Below are 12,249 nucleotides of genomic sequence, written 5' to 3'. Positions count from 1 at the left end.
GAAAAATTTTATAATAGAAACAAAGAAACTTTTTTTTTTCAAATTTTTTTAAGTTTTTTTGTTTATAGCGCAAAAAGTAAAGTGCCCAGCGGTGATTAAATACCACCAAAAGAAAGCTCTATTTGTGAGAAAAAAATGATAAAAATTTCATATGGGTACAATCTTGCATAACCACGCAATTGTCAATCAAAGTGCGACAGTGCTGAAAGCTGAAAATTGGCCTGGTAAAGAAGGAGGTATAAGTGCCCTGTAGGCAAGTGGTTAAAGAAGAACTATCATTAGAATAAATTAAATCTTGTTAACCCGTCCTAGGAAAGTCTGCACACATAGCACCAGTTCGCTATCTGTCCGGCAACACTGATCAACAGAGATGGGTTTCTGAATGATGGCTCAGGAGAAGAAGGGACATGACAGGCAGCACCACAGACTTGCACAGCCCTGACCCCTCCTTCTAAGCTGACAGACAGAACATCACTCTGTGTGCACTAAAGAGGAGAGTTAAGGAGACAGCACAGCAGAGTCTGGAGCTGCAGCCCGTTATTCAGAGGAACGAAGAGAGTGGAAACTATCAGATTGATTTGTGAATTATTGCAGCTGAAAAACATTGCTTTAGTTCACAAAAACACACACTGACAATAGCACAAACCAGGTACTATACTAGAATGCTTAGGCAAGTGTAGTAGCTGTGTATGCTATTGTCAGCTTGTATTTTTGTGAATGAAAGCCCTTTTCTTCACCTGCAAATCATTCACAACACAAGCTGACAGTTTCACAGTTTTCAGTACCTCTGTATAGCAGCCTGCAGGTCAGGACTCTGTGTACTAACTGGGAGAGATGAGGAGACACAGTGCTGTAAAATGGTGAGAGGTGGGGGTAAGTGCTGGCTGTTAAGTTAACTCCCTGCTAAGTTAACGCCCATATTTTTAGGCTTCAGGATGGATGGAGCTACAGCAACAAAGACACATGGGAAAATTAAAGCGGAGCTTCACCCAAAAGGAGAAGTTCCGCTTAAAGACATCCTCCCCCCTCCTCTGACTAACTTGGCATGTAATTTTGGAGGGAAGTCTACCTTGTTCTGACAGGTAGCTGCTCCCACTTCCTCTTGAATCATGTGATTTGAGCAAAAGTTCTCCTTCCTCCTACCCGCCCTGCAGTCTTCTGAAACACATGACAGTTCCGAGAAGACTGTGGGACCAAAACGTAGCATGTGCAGTGGGCACCCGACTGTGCAGCCAAAAGCCACAAAGCTGGCTGCCCCCAGTTCAGATGCCGGTACCAAGAACCCAGAGGCTAGTGAAGAACTAGCCCAGGTGAGGACAGCACTGGATCCTGGAACAGGTAAGTGTCCATTTATTAAATGTCGACAGCTATAGGATTTGTAGCGGATTTCCTTTGTTTTTTTTTTTACAGACTGAATCTCCACTTTAACAACTTTATCTTTCTGGTGATAGCTCTTGTTAATGAGATAATGAGAAACAGACGTGTAGAAAATCAGACCCCCAAGCATAGCAAAGATTAAATTAGATAAAAACCTTGCATTCAGTAATCAAATTTTTTTATTCATTCAAGCTAGTATCTGACAAAATAAAGTCTCAATCTTAAATAATTCCACTACTTTAGTCTTTACTAAATATCCATTAGCCACACTGGAGTGGGTTCCAAATTAGACTCTCCTACACCTCCTAGAAAAGCATACCCAACAACCTAACTACACCTAGAGTCAACATAACAGGTTACATGTACATGACAAAGATCTGCAATCTGAAGGTTGGTTGTTACTTATTTTTGACCAGCATCTCAAAATTCAATGTATATGGAGTACAAGGAACAGAGTTGCCAAGCCCCAAGCTTAGTGCTCTTAATCTTTTATTCCCTACAAGCGGATTCTCACAGGGACCCTATTTAATATCCATAAGTAGAGAACTGCTACACATTAACAATCAGTTGATTTATTCAGAACCTCTACCAAAGCCTACTGCAAGCGAAAAATTCACTTGCAGTAGGCCTTTACATAGATCATAAATTTTTATCAGGGTCCTCATAAACACAGGTAAGGGAGGGGTTTTTTTCATAAAAAAGGTGCCTGAGACACGTTTTATCTCAGTATCTCATACAGCAGATTCAAATTTTAGTAGGTGGTAAAGGCTAACATGAGTAGCAATGTGAGTAGTTGATGTGGGCATAACAAAGGCAGGCAAAATAGACTCAAGAATAAATTTACAGATCACTGATACCTAGGGAGAACAACAGGATCTGAAATGTTTTGGTGATAATTAGTGAATTTTTGGTAAACTGCCCATCTCCAAAAAGAAGAGGGTCCACCCTAAGAAAGCTGGTAGTGTTGGAGATTAAAGGATAATTTCACCTTTTGGAGCATGTTACATGCCCCCTCCCCCTTCCCTCTGACAGATAGATAGTACGAGGAGACTTCTCCCCGTACTGTCAAATTTGAAAACAGCGCGGCTGTGAGGAGCTCCGCCCACACAGCCGCATCATTCATTCACGGACCTCTGTGAATGAATGAACTGCAAGTCCCGACAGTCTTAGCTTCCTGTCAGAATATCTGCTTGCTCATACATGCCGTATGGCAAGCCGATATTCTGACAGGTCTGCAGGAGCTTTCCAGGCCCCTGTAGACAAAAATAATAAATGCATATTTTTTATCTGCAAAAAAAAGTGTCTTTATTATTTTTGTCTAAAAGGTGAACATATCCTTTAATGAGTTGGCTGTTCGTTCTAATGATCACATGCAAAGTGCTTCTAATATGAAAACTTTTTTTACCTTTACCTTCCTGGCAGTCTAACTAATCAATATTTTTGAATGTCAAAGGGGTACATGGAAATTTCTTGTTTTATATTGTAGGCCTGTAATTCTTAGGAATAACTCACTTAAATCTGTCCAAACAAGAGTCTAGTAAACATCCCAGGTATGATAAAGTTTGAAACACAAAATCATAAATTATAATATAATAAATAATTCTAAAAAATAATAATATAATAATAATGAATTTAATTAAATAATGTAATCAAACCAAAAACACTGAAATTTGAAACAGAGCACCAAGTTCGCACATCACTGAGCTCAGTCGCAGAATCGTTTTCAGTGTCTGATGACGACTTTCTAATTCTAATTCACTATCGCCGTTTTCTAGCTGGTCAAAAACCGCTTTTGACCTAAAAGGGATGCTTTTTAGATGCCATGAATGTTCAGGCAGGGCACAGGACAAATCACTAGGGACAAAATTTAGGTGAAATGGTTTGATACAGTAATGTAATCCTAACAGATTACAATGTATTGTGCATATGTCATATTTTTACTGATGCTCACAGGGAACGGAATCCGGGAGACGGATGCCGCCATCGGCCAGAGGACACAGCGGGAGGACATTGCGTGATCGCAGGACAAGGTAAGGATAGGGGGATAGCAGGAGAAGTACTATAGAGTAATCCCGAGTGTGACTCAGGGCTACTGCTTTTGGTACTGCAAATTAACCCCGAGCCACACTCGGGATTACCGCTGGGAAGGTTAATGAATTCCTTACATTAAGGTAAAAAACATTTTAGTAATAGCTGTGCCCCCCCTCAAAACACTTACCTAACTTCTGGATCCATCCAGCGCTGAGCAGGGCTGCAGTCTTCTCTCCTCACTCCATCTTCACACAGGACCTGACAGGCAGCAGTGGGAGCCATTGGCTCCGAGTCGCACAGCGTGTGTCAATAGACGCACACAGCCTGGGTAGGGAGCAAGCCCACTGCTTCCTATGAGGGTGCATTGAGAAGAGGAGGAGCCTAGAGGTTGTTTGGGGCCACTCTGTGCAATACCATGTTTGCTATTTAAAAAAAAACAAAAACCTGAGACTGCACAATCACTTTAAAGATTACCAAGTAGAAGCATCAATATTCTTTACTTTAAAGTTCTTTTGAAAAGCGGAATAGCTGCTCCAACAAATGCTAATGAGCCTCTTTTCACAGAATTTTTACAAAATCTCCTCCTTCAGTTTATAAAGAATTGCATGTCACAGGACATCTGGAGGCCTACCCCTGTGAGGATTTCAAAAACCAAAAGGACCTATAAATCTGGTCTGGCATGAATTCAGAGCTAGTAGTTTATATATAGCATCTCTAAGCATACTGTAAATAATATAAAAATCTACTCATCTTTTGGCTTTAGGGATATGCTCAAACCTGGTGTTGTCTGCTTCTGTTTTCTGCAATTCATTTGCAGATAGAAAATGGAATTAGGTTTCTGGAGACCTCTTGATTTTGCTTTTCTGTGTTCTAAGGAAGCTTTTGCCAACTCAAGCGTGTCAACCCTGTAGTCTACTTGGGTCACCTTAATTGATCCTATCCAATTCTCTGGGTAGGGCTGATTTGACAAAGGAGGCCAATGTATTCAAAGCCAAGGATCACTGTTATGAGGTACTCTTCCACTTCACCTACTATCTAGGTTAGTAGGTAATATTTGTGGGCAGATAGTACACATCCACTTTCAGTAATTGATCAGAGGTTCCTGTTACCGGTTTGGTATCCTATTAAGCTGTGTATCTCATCTACTTCCCTCTTAATGACCTATGTCTGATATTCCTGCTACTCACTTAACGGCAACCTTCCTTGACCCTCTAAAGTAGCATTGATCTCTGCATGTGGAATATATGGACCACATACTACTGCCAGCCAATTTTAAGATCAACCATCACTGATGTTTTGGAACATGCATCCAGGGACAATCTTTTATTTCTTCTTTTGCAACCTTTGGTCCCATGAGTCCAGAAACATGGGACCATACATTATATGATTTTCTTTAAATGATGTATCACTTTGTAGAAAATGTCAACTACAACATTTTTGTATTTATATAAAAGCTGTGGTGATAAAGATGAATAGAATTTATATTTTTATCTGCAATATATTTATTCTCTTAGTACTGGAATACCAAATTCTTACCAAAAACAGGATCTAAAACCATTCATAAATTTTACTAATATCTGCAGACTCATCTGCAGGGATTTAATGAAAAAATGTAATCAAATATTTTATATCAAAAGCACCTGGCAGAAAGTATTAACATCATGTATTATTTCAGAGGTACTATCCAACATTAAAAGGGGCCTGTGGAATTCTGCAGATGTAAGCAATAGCCAGTCCCATACTGAGTATCAGATACCATTAGTGCTGTCCAAAAATCTTTCAGTCTAGACTGTCCGGCACTTGAATCAGGTTTTACCCAGTAATCAGAGACCTTCAAAGTGTCCCCTTTGCTCAGACACTTCTTTACTAGTCCCAATCCTAAACATCTTTACCAAGTTATACTGGCATAGTCCATGCATGCAATATGAATGGGAAGTACAGCTTGAAGTTCTACACAAAGTAAATCAACTAAGGAAAGCAAAGCAAAAATATCAATCTATTTTAGGAATACAAAACTAAAGATCAGTCAAACAGCTTACAAAAAAGGCATTACTAAAACCAACTGTTTCAATGGTTTTGCAGGTTGCAGGCATTTGGAGAACATTACATTTTCAGTCAAAGTGCACAAATATTCTGGCCCAATATGTGACTGCAATATATACACAAGAATTATAAGAATTGGTAAATTATGACAAGTTTGGTAAATAGTTAAACCCCTCCCCCCCAACCTAGGAAACTGAGGTCTGATGCTGAAAAACCCAAGAAGCACAAACACTTCAGATGGAATGAGCCCTCAAGCAAAAGGGTGATCGACATTCCACTTCAGATCATATATCTGCTTAAAGAGCTGCCAAATCCACCTAGCAATAGTGGATTGAGATGCAGCTACCCCTTCCAAATCAAATTGGCGAATCAAAGACATGGCCACGAGAAAGACTCTATAAGGGAATTCCCGTGAGACGGCTGGCGCACGGTGAAGATTGGCACCAGATGGACTATTTAAAAGGTGCCTCTGCCTGTGCCGAGTGCTGACTGGTCTTCAGCTGTTCCGTTTCCTGCTCGGTCCTGTGTGATTTCCTTGTTGCTGACCCGGCTTGTTCCTGACCTGACTCTGATTACTCTTCTGCTTGATACTTGTTCCTGACTTCGGCTCTGTTCCTGACTTTGGCTTGCTTATGTTTTGCTACCTCGCTGTCCACCCGTTGATGACACCGGCTATTCCTATGACATTGCTCCGGTCTCCATCCTAGCTTCCTGCCTTGCTCTGGTGCACACCTGGCGATCTACCATACCAGCTCTGCATACTACTACTGTGCCTGAATCGGAGGTTCATCAGTCTTCCAAAGTCTCCAACTGCAAAAGCTGCAAACAACATCTGCTGGCGCTCTTGTCCCCCTGGTCCCTAGACACCCTCTGTTCCACTTCCAGTGGGGTCAGGGCTAGTGACACAAGTGAGGCCGACCTTGTCATTTCAGTCTCCAATCAGGTATGTGACAGTACCAGTCAGCCAATGATGGAGTCTGAAAGGGAGGCCTCTGCAATGGGGGACATCTGTCAATCAATCTCTTGTCTTACATGGTGCAGAGTTTGCAAAGAAACCTTGAGCACATGGAAAACCAACTACCAACCAAGTCAGATGTCTCAACAGCCATGGGTCCCTCTGCAGTCTCAGACATAACTACCCAGACAGAGCTCAGCATGGTTCATGGAACTTCTCTACTGGAACCCCGGTGCCAATACCTGAGTATTTCATGGGAGACCGCAGGAAGTTTCAAACCTTTCGTAACTCCTGTGAGCTATATTTTTCTCTGCTACCAAGAACCTTTGCATCACAAAGCACCAAAGTGAGATTCATTATTTCACTCCTTCAGAATGAACCCCAAGCCTGGGCACACCACCTTCATGAGCAACATGATCCGGCTCTGACTTCTACGGACTCTTTTTTCTCAGCAATGTCACAACTTTACGCTGATCCCTTCCGTCATCAGACTGCGGAATCTATGCTTAGCAAGCTACAGCATGGCCAAAGGCCTATAGAGGAATATGTCACTGAGTTCCATATATGGAGTTCTGACACTCAATGGAACGAGTCTGCTCTCCGCCATCAGTTTCGCCTTGGCCTCTCTAACATCTAGAAAGATGAGCATGCTCGATTTGGGGTACCAACCAGGCTAGAGGACCTGATATACCTAGCCATTCAAATCGACCGACGACTCTGGGAAAGGCAGGGTGAAAGAACTAGCAGGGGTGTCTTGATCTGCTCTGAAATAGAGACTCATCAGTCTTCCAAAGTCTCCAACTGCAAGAGCTGCAAAAAACATCTGCTGGCGCTCTTGTCCCCCTGGTCCCTAGACACCCTCTGTTCCACTTCCAGTGGGGTCAGGGCTAGTGACACAAGTGCGGCCGACTTAGTCATTGCAGTCTCCAATCAGGTACGTGACAGACTCACATCAAACAGCCACATCCATACAGTGGAGAGCAATGTCTAGGATGCTTAATTTTTGCAAAAATGACATGGATGGGCAATCAGCGCACCATATCTGTAAATAACAAATTGCTAATTCTAAATCCACACGCTAACAAAACCTCCAGGACACTAAAGCATGTCCTCTCATATAAATCGCACTCCCATATTGCCTACCTCACTCTTCTGCTTCTCCTAACCTCTGGCAATATATCCTCAAACCCGGGGCCTTCATAATTTACCTGTGCCCATCACATAAATCCCTCTGGCAGCAGCCGCAATCCACAGAACTTAGTCTCCATTCCCCTTCTTCCCAAAAGCCTTTTTCTTCGCCCTCTGAAATGCCCGCTGCTGCCGATTGCTTGCATAGCCCCCGGTTCCGGTGCCCCCTCCTGCCATGTAACTGGGCTCTGCTTGCCCATCTGCGGGCCCGGGGAGAGCCATGGCAGGTGCCAATGGGTAGAGGGGAAAGAGGAGAGCGGATGAACGTCTGCTCCCTTCCTCTTCTTTGTGTGACCTGGAAGGCAACATCCATGACGTCACTTCCGGGTCATGGCTGTCACTTTCCTGGCTAGAATAGCCAGGGAGAAACGTATTGCAATTCAGTTTGCATTGCAATACATCTAATGGATCACAGAGGAGAATAAAGAGAACCTGTTACCTGTGTCCCCTATGTGAAGAAAGCAAAAGTTAAGTAAAAAAAAAATGTTTGCAAAAAAAAAAGAACACCCCCTCCACAAAACATTTTGAGGCTCCCCCACACATACAAACATACACGTCGGGGCGCCTACGCATGAAAACGTTGATTGCGATACACATGTTACATATCGCCGCACACGCCGGAGTGAGAGCAATAATTCTAGCATCAGACCCCCTCCATAGTGCTAAACTGAAGAACTATAGGAGCTTTTGAAGCGTCATCTATAGAAAAATAGGTTACTGACTTTTGTTGCCATTTCATAGACGCACACAAATTTAAAGTTTGACATGTTGGGTATCTATTTACTATAAATTTTATATTTTACCAAAAATCTGGGTAATTTTTTGCGTTTGTTTGCCCTAAAATTCACTTTGGTGTGATTTTTACTGAAATTTTTCTTGTTTCCTAGACCTTTGCAATAATATTGTGTGACATAAAAAATAGGAACTACCTCCATTTTATTCTCTAGGGTGTTTGCTTTCAGAACATATATAATGTTTGGGGTTTTTGTGTAATCTTCAGGCCCAAAATTATTTTTTAAACGTGTGCAAAAAATGCAAAAACGGCTCTGGAAGTGAAAGGGTTAACCTTCTTGACATTACCAAAACCTGCCTTCATGAATCACACTGATTCCCTCTCCCATGGTGGCCTTCTCTGGACTCACTCCCTCAGACCCTGTAGACGGAAGGGAGGTCGAGTAGGATTCCTCCTAGCCCCACAGAGCACCTATCAAGTACTTCATCCACCACCCTCTCTTATGTTCTCCTCTTTTGAGGCACACTGTATTCGTCTATTTTCTCCCATTTCTCTAAGAACTGCTGTGATCTACCAGCCCCCTGGACCCAGTATGAACCTTTCTTGATGACTTCTCTGCCTGGCTACCCTACTTTCTCTCTTCTGAAATCCCTACAATCATTCTCGGTGACTTTAACATTCCTGTTAATGTCAAAACTCCTGCTACTTCTAAGCTGCTTAGTCTATCCTCCTCTTTTGACCTGAAGCAATGGATACAAGCTTCTACTCACTGCGATGGCAACAACCTTCACCTTGTATTCTCCTATCTATGCACACCATGCAACCCCTCCAACAATCCTCTCCCGCTCCCTGATCACCACCTTATTAGTTTCACTCTCTCCCTGTCTTCCACCTCCTCTCCCTTCAACCACCTATCAGTTACCCATAGGAATCTTCGCCACCTCAACCCTTCTCTGCTCCTGACCACCTGCATGACAAAATCTCATCCCTGTCCTGCCCCAATCTAGCCACTTCGGTCTAAAACACCTCACCGTCATCCTCCCTAGAGAAGCTCGCCCCTCCCCCTCGCTTGGCAAACAGATGACACCAGAAGTCTCAAAAAATGTAGCTAAACTCTTGAGCATCTGTGGCGTAATATTAAGTCTCAGGAAGACTTCAACCTATATAAACCTGTCTTCCAGAAATACTATTTCTGCCTCACTGCCAAGCAGGCCTATTTCATTATTCTTATTAGCACCTTCTCATCCAATCACAGTCAACTCTTTTCTACCTTCAACTCTCTTCTTCATCCTCCACTGCATCCACCCACTAACTCACTCACTGCCCAGATCGCCAATCACTTCAAAAAGAAGATTGATATAATTCGTGAGGAGATCATCGATGCGCAGATACCTCCTCCAATTAACACTCCATGTCCACAGATATAATCACTACTTCCCACATTCAACCCCACTACTATAAACGAGGTTGCTAAACTTTTTTCTAATGCCCACCTAACCACCTGCTCTCTGGACCCTGTTCAGTTGCAAATGCTACCGTCACCCTATGGCTCTATCCTACACACTCTAACTCCCACCTTCCATCACTACCTCTTTTACAGCATCTTCCCTAACTCTCTAAAACATGCACTAGTCACCCCCATACTTAAAAAGCCCTCACTAGACCCTACCAATCTTAACAACCAATGACCCATCTCCTTACTCCCCTTTTCCTCCAAACTCCTTGAACGCCTGCTCTACAACCAACTGAGTGATCATCTCACTGAGAACAACCTTCTTGTTCCCCTTCAGTCCAGATTTCGCCTTCAACACTCCATGGAAACTGCTCTACTTAAACTCACAAACGATCTACAACTGCTAAAACCAATGGACACTATTCTGTACTCCTACTCTTGGACCTCTCTGCTGCCTTTGACACAGTGGCCCTCTCCCTCCTCCTCGAAAAACTCTACTCCTTTGGTCTTTGCGACTGTATCCTTTACTGGTTCTCATCATACCTATCCATCACACCTTCAGTGTCACTTACAATTCTACTTCTTCTCCTCTTCCTTTCTCTGTTGGGGTTCCCCAAGGTTCTGTTCTTGGACCCCTCCTATTCTTAATCTACACCACCTCCCTGGGTCAGCTGATTGCCTCCCATGGCTTTCAATACCATTTCTATGCTGATGACACCCAAATCTATTGCAGGCCATAGACGGGTCGAAAACTATCTATTTTTTAAAAAAAACAAACGAAAAATCGGTTGTTCAATAGGCCGACGTTACCACCAACGGTAAAAAGAAAAAAATCGGCCGATTTTCGTCCTGTCTACGGCCGGCATTTAATTACTTCTGTCCCTTGCAGAGAGCTCCGCTATTATATTTGACATGAAAAAGTCTTCCGGTTGCAACAATGTATCTATTTGTATCCATTTCGGATACAGATGTTTTTATTCGGATACAAATAGATACATTGTTGAAACCGCAAGACTTTTTCATGTCAAATATAATAGCGGACTGGAATTCTTATTGTTCTTTTTCTTCTTCTTGTAGGTCACGGCTCATGCGCAGATTTTTTATGGGTAAACCGATCGGCCAATTTGCCCATCATTGTCGGGAAAATCGGCCGATCAGCAAAATCGGCCGATTTTTTTCCAACTTCACCGTTAAAAAAAATGTGCCAAAACCCTGAAAAATGGGCGACCAATTAACCCAATAACGGTGCGAAAATCGGCCGATTTTTTTTTTTTCGGCAGAAAAATCGGCCGATTTTTGACCCGTTTATGGTCTGCATTACTCTCTACCCCGCAGCCTGGTCCATCAGTTTCCTCACACATCACTAATCTAATCTACCTCTACGACTCTGACCTCTCCTTCTGGCCCCACATCCAATCACTGGCTAAATCCTGCCGCCTCAACCTCCAGAACATTTCCAAAATCCGCCCCTTTCTGACCAATGACAACAACTTATCCACGCCTTGGTTATATCCTGCCTCGATTACTGCAACTCCCTCCTCACTGGTCTACCGTTACACAGGCTATCCCCCCTTCAGTCTATTATGAATGCTGCTGCTAGACTCATACACCTTACCAACCGATCAACGACTGCTGCCCCTCTCTGCCAATCCCTCCACTGGCTTCCACTAACCCAACGTATAAAATTCAAAATACTAACCACAGCTTACAAAGCCATCCACAACACTGCCCCTAGCTACATCACCAACCTCATCCACAGATACCACCCAAATCGCCCTCTCCGCTCCTCCCATGATATCCTCCTCTCTAGCTCCCTAATCACCTCCTCCCACGCTCGCCTCCAGAGCCTCTCCCATCCTCTGGAACTCCCTACCACAGCCCCCACCCTGTCTGCCTTTAGGCGATCTTTGAAAACTTACTTCTTCAGGGAAGCCTACCCCACCTCCGCCAAAGAACTGTACTTGAATCACCTCCGCCAGATCATCCCCCGCAGTTATCACCTTTTGTATCACCTCCCCCTTCCTTTAGATTGTAAGCTCCACGAGCAGGGCCCTCCTATTCCTTCTGTACTGAAATGTATTGTAATTGTACTGTCTCCCTTATATTGTAAAGCGCTGCGCAAACTGTTGGCGCTATATAAATCCTGTATAATAATAATAATAATAATCTACTAACAGACATATCAGCCTGGATGTCACGCCACTTCTTGAAAATCAATCTATCCAAAACCAAGCTCATATTTCCTCCCCTACGTGCCTCTTCCCCTGACTTCTCTGTCAAAATCAATGACTCTACTATCAAGCCGTCCTCGCGTGCCAAGATTCTAGGTGCAATCCTGGACTCTGAACTATCCTTTCTGCCCCACATCAAATCACTGTCCAAAGCTTGCTGCCTCAACCTCCGCAACATCTCCAAGATACACCTCTTGCTAACCAATGGATACCACAAAGCTTCTAGCTCACTCCTTGG

At 43.2% G+C, this 12,249-nt stretch overlaps 1 protein-coding gene across 1 annotated transcript in view; it reads right to left on the bottom strand.

Moving 5' to 3' along the window:
* The window catches only part of KIFAP3 (kinesin associated protein 3), a 151,416-nt gene that overhangs the window by 83,169 nt on the left and 55,998 nt on the right, over nt 1-12,249 (bottom strand). The window lies entirely within an intron of this gene.

This window comes from Staurois parvus, unplaced genomic scaffold, assembly GCF_062004578.1.
Source record: "Staurois parvus isolate SC_StPar_1 unplaced genomic scaffold, SC_StPar_1.0 ptg001660l, whole genome shotgun sequence".
NCBI classification, from domain to species: Eukaryota; Metazoa; Chordata; class Amphibia; order Anura; family Ranidae; genus Staurois; species Staurois parvus.
Note: the sequence above shows the minus strand (reverse complement) of the source record. Positions and strands in the feature narration are given on the sequence as shown.